Genomic DNA, 14,407 nt, shown 5'->3' with positions numbered 1-14,407 from the left:
CACCGATGATTCGTTGGCGCCACCGTTTGGCCAAAAGAACGCACCCGCGCGCTGCGCAAGCTTGCGCTGTAAGCCGTCTGCGGCAGCAGGGTGACAAGACGTGCGAGAGAAGGACATAGGCCACATACACGTATGATTAATGAAAAAAATTGCGATTTATTTACCTACTATACCCCCGTCCTGGTTTATAACTATGATTTAACTAATAAAATACGAATGCATGTCGGCTAAGATTATATAGTTGGATTCGTATTTGAACATAGTTTCCAATTATATAATTTTTATATCATGCATTAACATTTTGTTGATTAAATATGAGGGCAAAGTATGGCACAAAATATAAAGGGGACTATTGACTAGACGGAGGTGGTAGCACACAGCGGCTCTCTACGCAGCGACGCAAATGTCGGCCAGCTTGCAGGCGACCATTTCTTGCGTGGTCAACTGCTCTATGCGTGTGGTTGCTTGCAGTTCAGGCGCTCGCGGCGCGCTCTGCTCGCGTCCCGCCACGCGCGCTCTGCTCTCGCGTCCCTCTGGGTGCTCTGCCCTCGTCCCTCCACGTGCGCTGCCAGTGTTTGGGGCCGGCGCACGATTACGCACGTTCGTGTGCATGCGGTTGCGCCGGGCACGGCGCGACGATGCAGTTACCCGCTCCGAAAACAGCCATGCGGACACGCCGAGAATCCACACCTCCCGGCCCCTTTTATTCCTGTGGCCATTTACCTTCATCTCTCGTCTCACACGACACAATAAGCACACCCACGAGGACACATATAGAGAGGACATCCAGCGGTTCCAATGGCGCTCCCCGTAGCTCCAATGGCGCTCCAAGCGGCCGATGACGACAACGGCGGGTAGTTCACCACGCAACACGTCGCGGACACCCACGTGAGGGGGAAGGCTATCTCGGTGGTGTATGATGTCTACTACACAACCTTCTTCTTGTAGACGTTGTTGGGTCTCCAAGTGCAGAGGTTTGTAGGACAGTAGCAAATTTCCCTCAAGTGGATGACCTAAGGTTTATCAATCCGTAGGAGGCGTAGGATGAAGATGGTCTCTCTAAAGCAACTCTGCAACCAAATAACAAAGAGTCTCTTGTGTCCCCAACACACCCAATACAATGGTAAATTGTATAGGTGCACTAGTTCAGCGAAGAGATGGTGATACAAGTGGTATATGGATGATAGATATGAGTATTCGTAATCTGAAATTATAAAAACAGCAAGGTAACATATGATAAAAGTGAGCGTAAACGGTATTGCAATGCGTTGAAACAAGGCCTAGGGTTCATACTTTCACTAGTGCAAGTCCTCTCAACAATAATAACATAATTGGATCATATAGCTATCCCTCAACATGCAACAAAGAGTCACTCCAAAGTCACTAATAGCGGAGAACGAATGAAGAGATTATGGTAGGGTACGAAACCACCTCAAAGTTATTCTTTCCAATCAATCCGTTGGGCTATTCCTATAAGTGTCACAAACAGCCCTAGAGTTCGTACTAGAATAACACCTTAAGACACAAATCAACCAAAACCCTAATGTCACCTAGATACTCCAATGTCACCTCAAGTATCAGTGGGTATGATTATACGATATGCATCACACAATCTCAGATTCATCTATTCAACCAACACATAGAACCTCAAAGAGTGCCCCGAAGTTTCTACCGGAGAATCACGACGAAAACGTGTGCCAACCCCTATGCATAGGTTCATGGGCGGAACCCGCAAGTTGATCACCAAAACATACATCAAGTGAATCATGTGATATCCCATTGTCACCACAGATATGCACGGCAAGGCATACATCAAGTGTTCTCAAATCTTTAAAGACTCAATCTGATAAGATAACTTCAAAGGGGAAACTCAATTCATTACAAGAGAGTAGAGGGGGGAGAAAACATCATAGGATCCAAATATAATAGCAAAGCTCGCGATACATCAAGATCGTATCACCTCAAGAACACGAGAGAGAGAGAGAGAGAGATCAAACACATAGCTACTGGTACATACCCTCAGCCCCGAGGGAGAACTACTCCCTCCTCGTCAGGGAGAGCACTGGGATGGTGACGATGGCCACCGGAGAGGGATTGCCCCCTCCGGCAGGGTGTCAGAACAAGTCTAGATTGGCTTTCGGTGGCTATGGAGGCTTCTGGCAGTGGAACTCCCGATCTATTGTGCTCCCAGATGTTTTTAGGGTATATGGAGATATATAGGTGGAAGAAGTACGTCAGGGGGCCCACGAGGGGCTCACGAGGGTGGAGGGCGCGCCCAGGGGGGTGGGCGCGCCCCCTGCCTCGTGACCTCCTCGTAGGTTCCCCAACGTGCACTCCAAGTCTTCTGGGCTTCTTTCCTTCCAAAAATGAGTTCTGTGAAGTTTCAGGTCAATTGGACTCCGTTTGATTTTCCTTTTCTTCGAAACCCTAAAATAGGGTAAAAATAGAAACTGGCACTCGGCTCTGGGTTAATAGGTTAGTCCCAAAAAATGATATAAAAGTGTATAATAAAGCCCATAAACATTCAAAATAGTAGATAATATAGCATGGAGCAATCAAAAATTATAGATACGTTGGAGACGTATCAGTGTACACGAACAATTCGTTCTCGTTGGAGAGCTCCATCCGAACTATGGAGGAGTTCCTTGCCGAGGACAAGTACCAAGTGGTCGGCTTCAACCTCGAGTACACCATGGGTCATGCCGGGCATGATCAGAAGGTTGCTGTCGCCTAGTTGTGCATGCAACATGACGTCCTCGTCTACCACTACCACCTAGCCACAACACCTTGCAAGCGTTTCTCCAGGTTTATCAACAGCTCCGACTATAGTTGCGCTGCGGTGGACACCACCAACGATCTAAAAGCGCTCAAGGTTTCATGCTTGAAATGCCCAAATCTTGTCAACATCCAAAGCCAGTACAAGGTCTGGGGCAGCGACAAAAACAAACTGAACTCCCTGGTTGACCTCGCCTCGGCCATCATCGACCCCTACTACATGAAGATGAAGAATGAGAGCAATAAGGACAGGAACACTAGCACGGTGTGTGTGGCAAAAGAGACTGGATGAACAACATATCAAGTACGCGGTCATGGACGCGTACACAAGCTACGAGATGTACAGGCGGATTGTTGACATGAGGAACTGTCTTCTTCCTGACCCAGATGAGGGATCGAGCCACATACCAGCGGCGGGAGCATCACAAGAAGTAGATGACTAGACGATCGTTTCTCCTACTTTAGAATGCACGCAATTGTTTATTGAGGTGTGTGTGAATGATCTGTATAGTCACTTATGTAATTGGATGTTTATTTCAGTCATATATATATATACATGTTATTCTACTGTAGACAGAGCAAATCACACGTCTTATTAGCAGCAATCGTCTGTGTTATTATTGGTCTTCGCACACATTTCTGATTACGGACCTGTTTGCCGCGTATCACACACATCTTGTTCAATTGAACCGTTTCCATTGTGTTGCCTAATCCCACACAGTTCATCCTAGTGAACCGTATGCTATATATCACACACGGCTTCATATGGCTGCCCGTTTCTTTTGTCCTCCTCATCCCAAACAGTTAATTGAACTAAATCGTATGCCCTGCATCGCACATGGAACTAAAATCTGAACTGTGTTTGATGCATCTGTCATCGCAAATGTTTTGCTCCTTTTTGACGTTTTTTACATCCCCGTTTCCGGTTATGGCATCACACACAGTTTCATCAAAGGGTCTCTGATTGTAGTGTCGCATTTGGACCATCCTGCAGTAGTGGTACCGTCCAAGAGACTAGGCATCGAACCCGCATCTAGGTTGAAAAGGGGGGAATCAATAGCTAAAGAGAACAGAAATGGGACGTAATCCACATATGCTACCTGGATATTTGCTGCTCTGGGCAACCATACCTCCCTCACCACCCTATGCATCCGAGGAGGTACATCGTACTAGTGCGCTCACTATCCGAATGGGCCTCCCATGCTCTTATTGCCACTTTTTTGCTGTTAGTATAACACCAACGGTCAAGTCAAGCAATGCTACTGCTAAAGTGATGCCGCATTTAACTAATGCCGCACTCAGTCTAATGCCATCGATAAATTTATGCAATGCCATTTAGTGTCACTGGACTATTTCAGGGTTAGCTGTTGATTGTGGATGTATTAAAGATTTTTCAGCTAAGGCATTCTAATGTTGTTGCACAGCTAGTCACTAGTAGAAAAAGGGTGAAACGTGAAGCACAATAGTGCCGGTTTGAATTTCAGCCGGCACTAATGTGTACAATAGCACCGGTTCGTGGCGGCGATCAATAGCACCGGTTTGTGGCGAACCTTTAGTACTGGTTCATGCCATGAACCGGTAGTAAAGAGGCTGTGTCAGCCTGCGGTCAGGCTATGGCCCCACCATCACCATTTAGTGTCGGTTCGTTCCACGAACTGGTACTAATGAGGTTATGGCAAGCTGTTTTTAGTCCCACCTCGCCAAGAGAGAGGGACTAGGAGCGGTTTATAAGCCCTGAGTGCAGAGATGATGAAGAAGAGGCTCAGTGCTCACGTTGCTTAGCTTCAAGCCTTCAAGAATATGGTACATTGCACGGAGCTACGCGTAGTGCAGTTTACACTATTCCGAAAGGCTTGAAGCAAATTAACGAGCATTGCACCTCTTTTTTATTTTTAATAACTTATTACAACTCCGGACTTCTTCTGTTATGGCAAAAACTAATTGCACGTCGGCATTTCTTTTTTTTTAAACTTTGGTTATAACTCCAGACTTTGACCATCAAGATTTGCAGAAAAGAAAAAATAGCAGAAAAGAAAAAATAGTAGAAAAGAAAAAAAAACTATAGCTGAAAAGAAAAAAACTATATAAAAAAACTACTCAGAAATAAATAGAAGAAAATAAATATAGCAGAAAAGAAAAAACTACTCAGAAATAAATAGAAGAAAAAATAAAGCAGAAAAGAAAAAAATTATATTTGCTATTTTTCAATCGTTCACAAAATGACCGTGAAATTGAAAATCACTACAAAATGAACTCTGAAAATGTTGAATTTTGGCAAACTAGATGAATAAAACTACTCACAAATAAATAGAAGAAAATAAATATAACAGAAAAGTAAAAACTATACAAAAAACTATGCAGAAATAAATAGAAGAAAATAAAGCAGAAAAGAAAAAAACTATAAAAAAATTGGGGCGCTGGCCTGTGGGCCTGCTAGGCCCACACGCGTGCAATTACAGGCTTTAAAGGCCCAGCAGACTCACAGGGCAGCGCGCAGAGTTTAGGCCCACAAGCCTGCTATATACAGGAGTTCGAAGAGGTAGCCGCGGCTGGGTTTATAAACCAGTGCGGCTGCCCTTCGCCCGACGAGGTGGGACTAAACTTTGGGGTGGCAGCGCGAGGCCTTTAGTACCGGTTGGTGGCTCCAACCGGTACTAAAGACCACCCTTTAGTACCGGTTGGAGCCACCAACCGGTACTAAAGGCCTGCTCTTCCCGCCTCTTGGCCTGGCCAAAGTTGTCCTTTAGTACCGGTTGGTGGCTCCAACCGGTACTAAAGGCCTCTCCTATATATACAACACTTACGAAAATTCAGTTAGATCTCCCCACTTCTTTCGTCTCCAACCTCTCGCGCGCCGCTTAAACTCGTCCTCGCCGCCCGTCGCCCGTCGTCCGTCATCGTCGTCGCTGTCCCCGCTGCCGCCCGTCGTTGTCGCCGTCTCGCGCCGCCGCCCCGAACGCCGTGCGCCGCCGTCCGTCGTCGTCCGCTGCGGTCCCGTACGTCTCTCGCTCTCGCGTATACCCGTCGCGCCGCCGTCCGTCGTCGTCGCACCCAACCCGTACGGCGGCGCCCCCGCCCGTACGTACACCGCCGCCCCCGCCCCGTACGCCGGCACCCCCGCTCGTACGTACGGGGTGGGGGCGTACGGGGCCGCACACATACACACATACACACATATATATACGTACACACTACACACACACATACACACACACATACACACAAACATTTTTTTGCTTATTTTCTATTTTTTAGAAAAGTTAATTAGATGATCGAATGTTTGATTAATGTCGAATGTTAGATAGATAGAAAATTGTCGAACTAGAGATTTGAACTAGTTGAATAATTAATATAACTAGTTTATTTTTAGTAAGAAAATTATCGAACTAGTTTATTTAGGTATATGAGATTTGTACTAGTTCAATAATTAATATAACTAGTTTATTTTTAGTAAGAAAATTGTCGAACTAGTTTTTTTAGGTATATGAGATTTGAACTAGTTCAATAATTAATATAACTAGTTTATTTTTAGTAAGAAAATTTAGGTATCTGAGATTTGGTACAGTTTATTCAAAAATAGTTGACAACTAATTTTTAATAGGTGTTTAATGTTTCACCTATATGAACATAGGAAATGTCATCTGACTACGAAAAAGATTTCATTATGTGCGAACACTGTGAAGACCAGCGCGGCCTATGCGACAGAAATTTCCTTGTTGATGGTAGGCGCTTCAGCATCAAGCTGGATGAGACATTCGAAGTTGACACAGTAAGTCACTTTGTCAATTATTATTTGAATGCAAAACTTATGCTTCATTTGCTTCAACTTATAATTTTAAATTTTCACTATTCTACTAGCGCATCCCCTGCCATGCAAGAATTTTTGTCTTGGATAAGATAGGTTTTAGTGCTATAGATGATATGGAGGTAAAGAGAGTTTACTTGAAGACGGAGCATGGGTATACTTTCAATGTTAAATTATATAATGGAGACACATACACCCATTTTGAATGCAAAACTTGGCAAGCACTATGCAAGGCTTATGCATTTGAGCCTGGTATGGTTGTTATCTTTGATATTCGTCCGGAAGATGATATTGAAGGTAATATAGACATCTGGGTCGATATGCAAACGCCTCCAGTTCTACCATTATGTGAGTTTTTCTCAACCATGCATGCATATGTTTATGTCTTTGATACAGTTTATTCAAAAATAGTTGACAACTAATTTGTATTGTCAGCTTATTTCGGTTCAAGCAAACATGTCCGGCGCTTGGTAGACAGGACCTACTACTGCCCTGGGGCTCAACTAAACTGCGAGGAGATAAGTCATTATGTTTCATGGCTTGAGGATCTTAATACTGTCAAGACAATTTTTTTCATGAACTTAGAAATGTTAGTACTCAAAACGTGCGACCAATGGTGATCGTATTGAACTACGGTCACATCTATAATCGAAAGATGGTAAGATTTTAACTATTTGTCCTTAATTAGTGCATCTTTTGCATACATTATTTTTGAAGCTAAACTTTCATTGCTTAGTATATTAATTACTATACGATGTTCTTCAACAGGGACTTCCGATGACGATTGTGCCTCAGTGGATCAAGACTAAAGGTGACATGTCAATGGTTAGCTTACGGCCAAGATATCCTACATTGCACATGAGTGCATTCAGGATTTCTGAAAGCGAAGAATGCTTAATAGTGAAAGATTGGAGCAAAATTGTTAACGATCGCAGAGAAGTACTAGGGGGCAGCAAGGAGAAGCCTAACCCAAGATTAGGAGACAGATTCATCTGCATGCTCCAGTATGATGAATCAGGAGAGCTATACATGTTCTATGCTATTCTACCTGAGAGGGAGCAGCACTAGTTCATGCTCTTAATTAGTGTCTCATGTCCGTGTCTTGAACTTCGATGTTGGTGATGATTATGTTGAACTCGATGATATCTTTGCTTCTGTTACAAAGTGAATGTTTCCTCTTTAAGCTAGCCAGTGTTGGTGATGATTACATAGCTAGCGGTAATGACTATGATGATTAAATAGTGGTAATTAGACGACTACGATGATTTTTAGCTAGCTAGAGTTTATTTATTTATTAATATACGATGATGATGATGATGATGATGATGATGATGACTGCAACTCATTATAACGTAAAACAATCCTAAATTAAATTGATAACACAAATTTAATTGAAAAATACAAAATAAAACAAAAACCCACAAACATTTAGTACCGGTTGGTGTTACCAACCGGTACTAAAGGGCTCCCGGCCCCCGGAGCTGGCTCGTGCCACGTGGTTTCCCTTTAGCACCGGTTCGTGCTGAACCGGTACTAAAGGGGGGTGGTCTTTAGTGCCCACACTTTAGTGCCGGTTATGGAACCGGGACTAAAGGGCCTTACGAACCGGTGCTATTGCCCGGTTCTGCACTAGTGAGTATACCAACGATGAATCTTGTTACTACCTTCAGATTTTTGCACTGTTAATGCTTATAGATTACATACCTCACTTTCATGAGATAACTCAATTTTTTTTGTACAGTGTCAAAAGGAAAGGTTAAGAGTGGTCACCTCCTCCTACGGCTGTTCTCTTGATTCGTTCAATCAAGTTTTTATGTTTGATCGATTATCAAGATTGGGATAGCAATTTTTAGGTCCCCTCAAGTTCAAAATGATATTTACCTTGAAGGTACATGGTTTGCATTTTATATACTGTCATTAGTTAATAATGCTAGTTACCTTCAGACTTTTGTAGTTGGTTCAGTATACCAATGCTGAAACTTGTTACCTTTACATTTTGTATTGTTAATTCTTATAGAAATCTTCCAGTGGTAGAGCTTATGGAAATCTGTTCACTAAAACCATTGTATTGTACCCTGTAATAAAATAACTACTGTACTGTTGCACTAGCCACTAGATTAGTGTATATTTGTACTATTCGAATGGTGTTGCATCAGCCTATGCTCATATATAAAGTGTGGCAAGCTTTCCCAGATATGTGCTCAAGAAAACTACTATCTGTTTTTCTAAATACTAGACGTTTGGGTACTTTAAATTGACCTGCGAAAACGTCTTATATTAAGGAACAGAGGGTGTAGAGTTCACTAAAATTATCCCGGTAAAGCTAGTCACACCTTTGTTAAAATTAATGTTCATTATGTTATCGGAGGAGGTCTGTATGTTTGTCTCTAATGCCTGTCGACTACATACCTGACATCGTGATGTAATGTTAAGTCGTTTCCTTTTATACGGTGTCACTGAATTGTCAAGGCGGTGATGACATTTTATTATAGTTGAACTGCACAAAATATGCTTAAAAGAAGATGAAAGGTCAGGAATGGCTCAATTTTCAGAAGAAAAAATCTATGGATGCCTTCCTGACATCAGCCAATGTTGCTTGATTTATTCCTTCAAACAGGTGGTTAGAAACAGTCTTGCTACCTTTTCCCATTAAGAAATTGAATGCTTATATTTGTGAGTCTATGCTTCAACTAGTGCCACTTTTATAATAATCACACTTTCAATATCTATGCAAACAGGGATGGTTGATTTCAGTGGAACTGCACAAAAAGTCCAAATGGTTCAACATTAGGAGCATGTTTTCTTCCAAACCTTTATATCCAATTGGTGGCACTATGAGCTATTCATTACGAAGGTACATGGTTTGCTACTATCTTGCTACTCTTTCTGTACTGTCATTAGATATTAATACTAGTGGTTTGCATGTGAATTTATTGGTAGGGTGGACCTACATTGGAGGTGCAGGACATGATTCAATGATTGCATGCTAAATTTCGGTTGTATCGATTTCACCTCTTCCATCACTGCGAACATGGATATCCCTGGTCTGATGAAGAATAGATGCTATATTTCTGCTCTGAACCAGCAAATCAATTCAGTAAGAAATTGTCCAGGGCAAAACATGACTGTATCAAAATTGTCCAGTGCAAAACATGACAGATGCTAAGCGGAAGAGACGTCTTTAAACCGAAAATACAAGGTGGGGTATATGTTTACTAGCTGCTTGATATTTGTGCGGACAGAGATGTTTGCCCGTTGCTATTTGGCAAACAAACAAAGTGACCTCAATTTTGGTTGAACTGCACAAGAGAATAGTATAGTCACTGCATGCAATCCATTTGAAAATAGACACAGAAAGATTGGATATTCACTTCATGGACTACAGAAAAGTAGTACTGTACTATTTATTGGCCAACACTAGGTTCTTCATTGCTTTGGTCTGATTATACAATGGGCATCATTTTGCCTAGGTTAAAGTTTGTATTCCAAAAATAGTCTCGCCGTGTGATCGAGAGAAGACCAAATCATATTGTAGTGGATGTTCCTCCATCATGTGTGGTTCATTCTCATGGTTCCAGCTGTTGGTGAAACCAGTTACGTTTGCAAGAGGAATAGTAGACTTCATAAACAAATTTGTCTTTCACTCTGTAATGAATGTTGGCCAAGAGAAGCATCCATGTTAGTAGGAAGAACATATGTTTTTCTAGATCTTTGCTTTTGGAGCTACATATTTGTACATGATCTGTGAATCATTGACATGCATTAACATGTTGATCTTATGTATGGGAATCGTACTAGTTGGTTTTGAATTTGGGCTAGTCATGTGAACATATTACAATGCCAGGCCTGTGAGTCTCGTGTGAACATTTCAAATGGATCGGCTCTTACTGCTGTGCATAACATGATCCTTACTTCTGTGTTCTCAGTGTTTACAAGTTACTAATAGTTCCTTATTTCTGTTCACTTAGTGTTTACAAGTTACTGATCGATCACTAGCTAGCCTACTAATGCGCTCCTGGCAGTTTTAGTTGCGACGCGAGATCCGAAGTGGCAGTTTTTGAATAAAAATGCCTACCTCTGAAGAAACTGACAAGCTGCTCTAAAGAAAATGCCATGCGAATCTGAAGAAACTACCAGCAAAAACGTTTGCAAATGCCCTATCTCCCAGCGAACGTTCATCAGCTAATGCGATTGTACACGTACACCATCCGACCTACTCGATCCTACACGTACACTATCCGACCTACTTGATCATACATGGATAAATAGCGGATCATGCACGTACTACCTCCTTTCCGGTTTGCCAGGCTCAATTCAAAAAATGACCTACTCGATCCTACACGAATAAATAGCGGATCACGCACGTACTACCTCCTTTCCGGTTTGCAGGGCTTAATTCAAAAATCTCACCAACCAAGGTAGATGATGGGTGGCGGAATCATTTTTGACAAGGAGGGAGTGCCTCACCTGGATGATTCGAGTGCACTTGTTTGACCGTCCTGCCGGCGTGCGACCCAACACGGACGGGACGCACCACTGACTGGACGGGACGGGACAGCAAATTCATAATTTCAGTTTTTCTAGTTTTCCATGGCAAGCTGGTGCGCTAAGCCATGCCTGCTTATGTATTGAATTCCAGTGACCGCGATGACCGTCGCGTTTCCCGTGACACGCTGGTTCACCTACCTTCCGCCTATAATTACTATTTCACGGGCTTCTCCGGTGGCACCATCACCCAACTCGCCCTATCCTCATAAGCCCCTCCGGCCCGACATCGCTCGCCACTTATCCTCGCTCTCGCGACGTCCTCCATGTCCCCGCCCGTCCGCGATAGGCGATGTCGGAGGCAGTCACCGCCGGAACTAGTGTTTGGTTTTTCATCAGAAGGCGGACGGAGGGAGGAGGCATTCTATCAGTCTTTAGATGCCAATGCGGAGTATGAGGAGTTTTTGGAGCATGATCGCCTAGCGGAGGAGCAGAATATCGCCGATTTGCACCGCCAGCAGGACATGGAGCAGCAGAGCACCGACGCTTTGAATCGCGAGCAGAGCACCCGCAACAGGGCCGACTATGTGGAGGCCGGTGCCCGACAAATAGCCCTGGATGTTGTCGGGCACGCACGCGTTCACGACGCCAAATTTTACTACAAGCTCGTCAAGTGGGTTTCCCTCTTAGAAGCCGAAGCTTCGGTGGACCATGCCGGCATGGAAAGGGCCAATGCGCGCGAGCAACGCGCCCTATCGCACCTCTGGCAAGTCCGAGGCGAGGCGGAGGACGCCGGTGCCGACGTTTAGCGTGTTCTGTAGATGGCGGCCGGCATCATCTAGTTAGATAAGAGTACGTTAGTACATGTACACTACTAGAGTATTAGTGGGATTAGATAGTTAACTTGGCTATGATGGTTGTCAACATGGAAGTTCATTACTCTATATCTGGATCAGACCTGTTACTTTGATCTGAATGTTGAACTTTCCATTTGAACGTATGGAATGGGCTGTTATTTTTTAATGGGTTGTATTTGTCCGCCACGGGTTTAAAGGCTGACTTGTGGGCCTACCAGGTTGACGCGTACACAATCAGGAGATGATTGTACATGGAGAGGATGACAGCAGGGACCCAGCAAGGTCATGGCAGTACGCAAGCAAGTGCCTCCTTATTTCAAGCCAATAAAAAATGGCTCCTCCTAATGGATTTATGACATACGGGTCCCATGCCATTGTCAACGTAGTCAATAAACGAGATAATTGCACAACGAGCGGCTGACACCAGGGACCAGCAGCTCGCCCAGTTTTTTTTTTTTGGGTTAATTTGATAAATGCCACTCCAAATCTTGTGATTCCGAGAAATGCCACTACAATTTCAAACTTTGAAAAATGCCATTTCATGCCATTACCAGTGGCATTTTTTCAAAGTTTGCAAAAAATGCAGTGGTGTTTTTCAAAGTTTGCAAAAATTGAAGTGGCATTTTTCAAAGTTTGGAAATTGCAATGGCATTTTTATGAATTGCCATAATTGGAGTGGCATTTATCTAATTTGTTTTTGAGACGGAAGCAGGGTGTCAACTGGGCTGTGCGGGGCACTCTGGCCTGTCTAGACAGCCTTTTCTTTTATGTTTACCACAGATCAGCCCAATAGTTTTTTCTTTCTTTCTGAAAATGGCTAGCCCAGTTTTTTTGTGATTTGTCAAGTAAGTCGCTTTGTCGGGACTGTTGGGCTGCAAATCCTCAAGACGAGGAGAGCTTCATTCGGCTGGCCGAGAAAATGGCCTATCAGCAATGAGAAATGGGATGTACATTTTTTAAACACATCAAACCGACAATTAGTTTCAAATTTCTTTTTTTTCATTTCGAGATTTTAAATTGCATTGATTTTTATGCGTGGACAATTTTTTGGATTTTATATTGATATACATTTATTTTTCAAATCAGTTTGAATGTGACTCAAAATTTCGGGATTAAAAACAGTTCGGACCGCACCGAAATATGCAAAATTTCGTGTAATTTTTTAACCGTGGCCACAATTCGGGCTGTAATGCTAACAAAAAGAATATGGGCTCCAAAAAAACCTGAAGAATTAGCAAATGGGCTGTAAATTATTAGAAATAATGGCAGATGGGTTATATGCTGTTTTCCACAGATTTGAGGCTTTCCTAAAAAAGGTTGACGCACAAGCAGTGACTGTTGGATGTCCATCCAACGACCGTCGTGCTTCTTCAATCTCCGCTCTTCCTGCTCCAGCTGCTCAAACAAGCGCCGGCAGGAATGCCTGCTCCCTCCTCCCGCGGCCGGCTGTGCTGCCGCACAGGCCTCACTGCCCCACTATACTCCCATCGCTGGCCTAGCCATCCCTCTACTCACCCATACCTGCTGTTATTCTCCGGCGACGACAGACGAACCAGTAAACCCGCGTACTCCCCTCTGCATGGGAAACAACTGCCGAGTCATCCCTGGCTCTGTGTCGTTCCCTTCCTAGGCCTCGCCGTCGTCCACTGCCCTGGTGTTCTCGGCGCCTCGTGGTCAACGACCGACATGCGTCTGAAGTGGACTGTATGTGGAGAGGCTGACATCTGGGTCCACGGCCGCACGCAAGGAAATGCCTCCTTATTACACACAAAATAATGATTCATCCACCTGACATCTGGGACCCACCGAAAGGACCTTTGTATTTCATGACAAAAACGTTCCCGCGGTGACAGCTCAGACCCACCAGCTATATCTTCACACACAAGGAAGTGCCTCCTTATTACGCAAAAAAATGAATACTCCCCCTGCTAGCTGGGACCCAGCATAATGGGAGGCTGAGTTGTGGGCCTACTAAGTTGACGGGGACGGAGGGCTTTGTGAACTTAGTCAATATGAACGATTTTCTACCTCCAGTGACCGTACATTGTCCATCCAATGGACGTAGTGCTTCCTCAACCTCTGGTCTTCTTGCTCTAGCCGCCCAAAGCAGCGCCGGCCGTGCCGCCTGCTCCTGCCTCCCGTGGCCGGCTGTGCTGCCGCGGAGGCCTCACCGCCCCTACTACTCCCACCGCTGGCCAGGCCCTGCGGCGATGGCAGGCTCACACCGCAGTCGAACCAGTGAACCCTCGTACTCTTGTCCTCGTGGGCTTCCACTGCCACGTCTTCGTCGGCTCTGTGCCGTCCCCTTCCTAGGCCTCGCCGTCGTCCATTGCCTTGGTGCTCTCGGCATGTGTCGGCGTCAAAACCGGCGGATCTCGGGTAGGGGGTCCCGAACTGTGCGTCTAGGCCGGATGGTAACAGGAGGCAAGGGACATGAAGTTTTACCTAGGTTCGAGCCCTCTTGATGGAGGTAAAACCCTATGTC

This window comes from Triticum urartu, chromosome 6A (assembly GCF_056163025.1).
Source record: "Triticum urartu cultivar PI428250 chromosome 6A, HENAU_Tu73, whole genome shotgun sequence".
Lineage (NCBI taxonomy): Eukaryota > Viridiplantae > Streptophyta > Magnoliopsida > Poales > Poaceae > Triticum > Triticum urartu.
The sequence above is the reverse complement of the archived record's forward strand: the minus strand, read 5'-3'. Positions refer to the sequence as shown.